The sequence below is a fragment of the Equus caballus genome, chromosome 16 (genome assembly GCF_041296265.1).
Source record: "Equus caballus isolate H_3958 breed thoroughbred chromosome 16, TB-T2T, whole genome shotgun sequence".
Taxonomy (NCBI): Eukaryota; Metazoa; Chordata; class Mammalia; order Perissodactyla; family Equidae; genus Equus; species Equus caballus.
In genome coordinates, this window is record NC_091699.1 from 83,766,030 (window position 1) to 83,772,318 (window position 6,289).

Here is a 6,289-nt window from a genome sequence, read left to right on the forward strand (position 1 = left end):
AAACTGTTAAAACTATTACAAATGCTAAAAAAGGGCTTTTTGAACTTTAGTTCTCTGCAGAGCTCTTTTTAAAAAAATATTTTTTATTTTTTCAATTGCACTAACATTGGATTATAACATTATATAGCTTTCAGGTGTACACTGTAATATATTTCTAATTCTGTGTAGATTACATCATGTTCGCCACCCAAAAACTAATTATAGTCCATCCCCTCACATGTGAGCCTAATCACCCCTTTTGCCCTCCCTGATTCCCCTATGGTAACCACCAATCCGATCTCCATTGCTATATGTTTGTCTGTCATTGTTTTTATATTCTAATTACGAGTGAGATCATACGGTATTTGACCTTCTCCCTCTGACTAATTTCACTCAGCATAATATCCTCAAGGTCCATCCGTGTTGTCACAAATGGCTGAATTTCATCATTTCTTATGGCTGAGTAGTGTTCCATTGTGTATAAATACCACATCTTCTTTGTCCATTTGTCTCTTAATGGACACCTAGGCTGCTTCCAAGTCTTGGCTATTGTGTATAATGCTGCAGTGAACATAGGGGTGCATGTATCCTTTATGCCTTTGGCAGTACGCTGTTTGACATCGGTCTTAGCAGCATATTTTCAAGTACCATGTCTGACCAGGCAAGGGAAACAAAAGAAAAAATGAACAAATGGGACTACATCAAACTAAAAAGCTTCTGCACAGCAAAGGAAACCATCTATAAAATGAAAAGACAACCTAACAATTGGGAGAAGATATTTACAAACCATATATCAGATAAGGGGTTAATATCCAAAATATACAAAGAACTCAAACAGCTCAAAAACAAAAAAACCAACTACCCAATTAAAAAATAGGCAAAAGATCTGAACAGAGATTTCTCTAAAGAAGATATACGGATGGCCAACAGGCATATGAAAAGATGCTCAACATCATTAGCTATCAAGGAAATGCAAATCAAAACTACAATGAGGTATCACTTCACTCCAGTCAGAATGGCTATAATTAACAAGACAGGAAACAACAAGTGTTGGAGAGGGTGTGGAGAGAAGGGAACCCTTGTTCACCGTTGGTGGGAGTGCAAACTGGTGCAGCCACTATGGAAAGCAGTATGGAGTATCCTCAGAAAATTAAGAATAGATCTACCATATGATCCAGCTATCCCACTGCTGGACATTTAGCCAAAGAATCTGCAGAGCTCTTATTTATAAACTGTACAAAAACATCAATAACTTTCCTATAACTCTACAACGACCAAGTGAAGGTAGAATTTAAAATGGCCTTTGGGTAGGGTTGTAGCAGAGAAGGTGTTGATAAGTAATTGGATTCAGGATATATTTTGATGGAAATGTGATATAACTTGTTGGATCGTATGAGGGAAACAGAAGATAAACATAAGTTTAATAAATGACAATCTATACAGTACCATATGGACCAGATGGTACCAACGATGCCTTTTGGAAAGATGCCACTTCTCCCCAAGTTGATCCATAACTTTAATTTGAAAAAAAAAAAATCCTAATATTCACATGAGAACTTAGGTTCAGGTAACTGATCGGAGGCTTTTACCTCTCCTTCCTCCCAGGGCTTCGTTGAAATACCAGGGGAAAACATTTCATAATATTTCTGGAATCCTGCAAAGCTATGAGAGGCACCAAAGCTATAAGAGCACATTTGAAAATTAAGAAATGACCATAAAATATAAAAAAACAATTCAGATTGATGGTGACACTCCGCAGAGCTGAGCAATCCACAATTAAATACAAGAGAAAAAGTTTTCCAAACTAGTGCATATTTCCACAAAAAGTCCCAGATCTGAGGTAATGGGGCCAGGAACAGAAAGGAAGATGCGCAATTTCAGAGTTATGAATGGCTGCTCTTTGTTCCTAGAGGGTCTGATTGTAGCATCTGGTACTTGGTTAAATCCATGAGCGAAGTTCTTTAAACAATGTGGGAGATTTTCCCCTGTAGATGTCAGGAGTGAGTATGGAGGCCGCAGAAAGAAGCAGGGACGTGCAGCTGTAGCACACGGCCTGCTAGAGAAGAGCACGTGTGTCCTGAGGCAAATTCAGAGCAAGAAAGGAGTTAGTAGCCCTGAGGGGCTGAGTGAGTCTGTGCAGTCCCTTCTGCCAACCTCCCCAATCAGATAGGCACACCCTCCTCCTGTGCGGAAGTTAGTGAGAGGGAAGGAGAGAGGACTGGAGTCATCACAAAGGAAATAGTACTTATTTGAATAAGTAAAAAAGAAAATGTTAAAAATTGTGAATGGCAAAATACAACACATAGGAGAATAAGTGCAAGGAAAAACTATTTTTCAAACATATAGCACTGACAAAGGGTCAACGTTGCTAATGACATCAAGATCCTACACACTGACGAGAGGAAAACAAGCAGTCCACATGGTTCCCTCTGTCTGCGCTGAGCTTCTTTTGGTCATATGTCATGTAGCTGACTTCCCTCCTCTCAGGTTGCGGCTCACGTGCCACCTTCCTGACCAACCTGGCTAAAGCGGGAACCAGTCACTTCAACTACACAGCCCGTATTTTAATTTTCTGCATGCTTCTTATCATTAGCTGGTATCATTCGAATTTACTTTTTCTTATGTGTTGTCTTCTGTCCACCTCTGTTAGAATGTAAGTTTTATTAGGGCAGGAGCATTGTCTTGTTTACAATTGTTTCTCCTGCACCTGGAATTCTTTACCTTATCAAAACATCTTTCAAAAATGATGGTGAAGGGCCAGCCCCGTGGCCAAGTGGTTAAGTTCACACGTGCTCTGCTCCAGCGGCCCAGGGTTTCTCCAGTTCAAATCCTGGGTACAGACATGGCGCTGCTCGTCAAGCCATGCTGAGGCGGCGTCCCACACAGCACAACTAGAAGGACCCACAACTAAAAATACACAACTATGTACCAGGGGGCTTTGGGAGAAAAAGGAAAAATAAAATCTAAAAAAAAAAAATGATGGTGAAGTGACTTTTTCAGATGTACAAAAGCTCAAAGAGTTTTCAACGGCACACTTGCATTATGAGAACTATTGTAGCAGGCCAGCCCTGTGGCCGAGTGGTTAAGTTTGCACTTTGATTCTGCACCCCAGGGTTTCACCAGTTTGGATGCTGGGTGTGGACCTAGCACCACTCATCAAACCACACTTAGGCAGCATCCCACACGGCAGAACTAGAAGGCCCCACAACTAGAACACACGACTGTGTGCTGGGGAGCTTTGGGGAGGAGAAAAAGGAAAAAGGACTATTGAAGTTTTTCAGGCAGAAAGAAAATCAGATCAGATGAAAATCTGGATCTACACAAGGGAATGAAGAAGTGGTAACTATATGGGTAAATATAATAGATTTTTTTCTTATTATTTAAAGCTCTTTAAAAAACAGTTGACCAGTTAAAAAAACAGAGTGTGGGGACTATAACATATGTAAAAGTAACTGTGTCAAAACAACAGGACAAAGTTTGAGAGGGAAAAAGGGCAGCATACTTTCATAAGGTTCTTACACTAAATGTGAAGTGGCATAACATCTGTGAAGGTAGACTTTAATAAGTGAACGATGTATACTGTAAACCCAAGTGGTTTTCAACTGGGACGATTTTGACTCCCTCCTTTCCTGTGGAACACTTGGCAACGTCTGCAGACATCTTTGATTGTCACAAATGAGGGAGTGCTACTGGAATCTAGTGGGTAGAAGCCAGGGATGTGGTTAAATATCCTACAATGCATGGGTCAGGCCCCCACAACAAAGAATTTTCTGGACCAATAGGTAGGTCAATAATGCCAAGACTTAGAAACCCTGCCCTAAAACAACCCCGAAAACATAAGCCAACAAGGGAAAAAATTGAATTATAAAAAATATTCGATTAATTTTTTAAAAGCAGAAAAAGAGGGGAAAAAAGTGGAACAGATGGGACAAATAGAAAATAATTTCCAAGAGATTCATGTCAATAATTGCATTGAATCAATTAATCACATGCTGCCTATGAAAAATGCACTTAAATATAGGCGCGACTAAAGTAAAAGGATAGAAAAAGATATACCATGCTAACAATAATTGAAAGAACGCTGGACTTGCTGTGTGAATATCAGACAAAGGAGATTTCAGAGAAAAGATCACCAGGAATAAAAAAGGTCATTTCATAGTGATAAAGTGGTCAGTTCATCAAGAGGATATAACAATTCTAAATGTTTATAGACCTTAGAACAGAGATTCAAAATACATGAAGCAAAAATTGATAGAACTGCAAGGAGAAACAGGAAATAACTCTAGTTGGAAATATTACTACAGAAGATTTGACCACCACTGTTAGCCATTTGAACTAACTAACATTCATAGAACACTCCACCCAACAACAGAATGCACATTCTTTTCAAGGGCGCATAGAACGTACCTACATCTTTGGAAATTAAATAACACACTCCTATATAGTCTAGGGTCAAAGATGGAATAAAAAGGCAAATCAGAAAGTATTCTGAATTGAACAAAAATGAAAGCACAACATATTAAAATTTGGAGAATGCTGCTAAAGCAGTACTTGGAGGAAAATTTCTAACAGTAAATACCTATAGTAGAAAAGAGGAAGAGTACCAAATCAATAACGTCACCTCTCACCTTAAGAATGTAGTAAATGAAGAGCAAATTAAATCCAAAGTAAGCAGAGGAAAGGTCTCAAATCAATGGCTCAGCTTCTCTCTTAAGACACTAGAAAAAGAACAAATTAAATCCAAAGTAAATAAAAGAAACAAAATAAAAAGATCAGAGCAGGAATCAAATGAAATAAAAAAGAGGAAAAACAAAGAGAAAATCAAGGAAACCAAAAGGTGGTTCTTGAGAAGATTAAAAAACTGATAAATGTGTAGTTAGACTGATTAGGAAGAAAGGACAAAAGAAACAAAGAATATCAAGAATGAGAGAGACGATATCATTACAAATTCTGCTGATATTAAAAGGGTAATAAGGGAATATTATGAGCAACTTCGCAAATAAATTCAACAACTTAGGTGAAATGGATAAATTCCTTGAAAGATAGAAAAAAATCAAAGTTCAATGAAGAAAAAATAGACAACTTAAGTAGCCTATACCTATTAACTAAACTGAATTGGTACCTAAAAACTTCCCTAAAAGAAAACTTCAGACTCAGATGATTTCACTAGTGAATTATCCAAAATATTTAATACCTATTTTATGTAAACTCTTCCAGAAAATTAAAAAGGAGGAAATACTTTCCAACTTATTCTATAAGGCCAGCATTATCCTGCTCCCAAAATGTGAAAAAGACATTACAAGAAAAGAGAACTATGGACAAATACACCTCATGAACATGAGGCAATGATTCTAAACAAAATTTTAGCAAATTGGATCCAAAAATATACAAAAAGCAAAATACACCATGACCTAGTGCAGTATACCCTAGGAATGCAAAGTTGGTTTAACATTTGAAAATGAATCAATGTAATTTACCATATTAAAAAAATAAAGAGACAAGCCATAAGATTATCTCAATAGTCACAGACAAAGCATTTGATAGTATCTAAAATCACTTGTAATAAAAATTTCCAGCAAAGTAGGAATAGAAGGAAACTTCTTCAAACTGATAAAGGGCTCTACCAAAAACTCACAGCTAACATTATTCTTTATGGTTAAATACTGATTGCTCCCCCCACCTAAGGCAAGGAAAAAGTCAAGCATGTCCACTCTCACCACTTCTATTCAACACTACAGGAGGTTGCAATAAGGCAAGAAAAAGAAATAAGAGGCATCCAGATGGGAAAGGAAGAAATAAAGCTGTCTTTGTTCACAGATGACATTATCATCTGTTTAGAAAATATGATTGAATATAAGGAAAAAAGCTACTAAAACTAAGTGAGTTAAAAAAGACTGCATTATACAGATTCTCCATGCAAAAATCAATTGTATTTTTATATATTAGCAATAAACAATCAGAAATTGAATTAAAAAGTACCGTTTACAATAGCATGAACAAATATGAAATACTTAAGGATAAATCTGACAAAAGATGTTCAAAGACTGTGCACTGGAAACTACAAAACATTCCTGAAAGAGATGACTAATTATCTCCCTTAATAAATGGAGAGATATACTGTGTTTATGGGTTGGAAGACTTGACATTGTTAAAATGTCAGTTTTCCCCAATTTTATCTATAGATTCAATACAATCTCAATCAAAATCCAAGCAGGCTTTTTTTGGTAAAAAAATAATTGGAAAATGAAAGAAAAAATAGCATATGATAGCACCAGTGGCATCAAATGATGCAAATCTAAGAAAATATGGG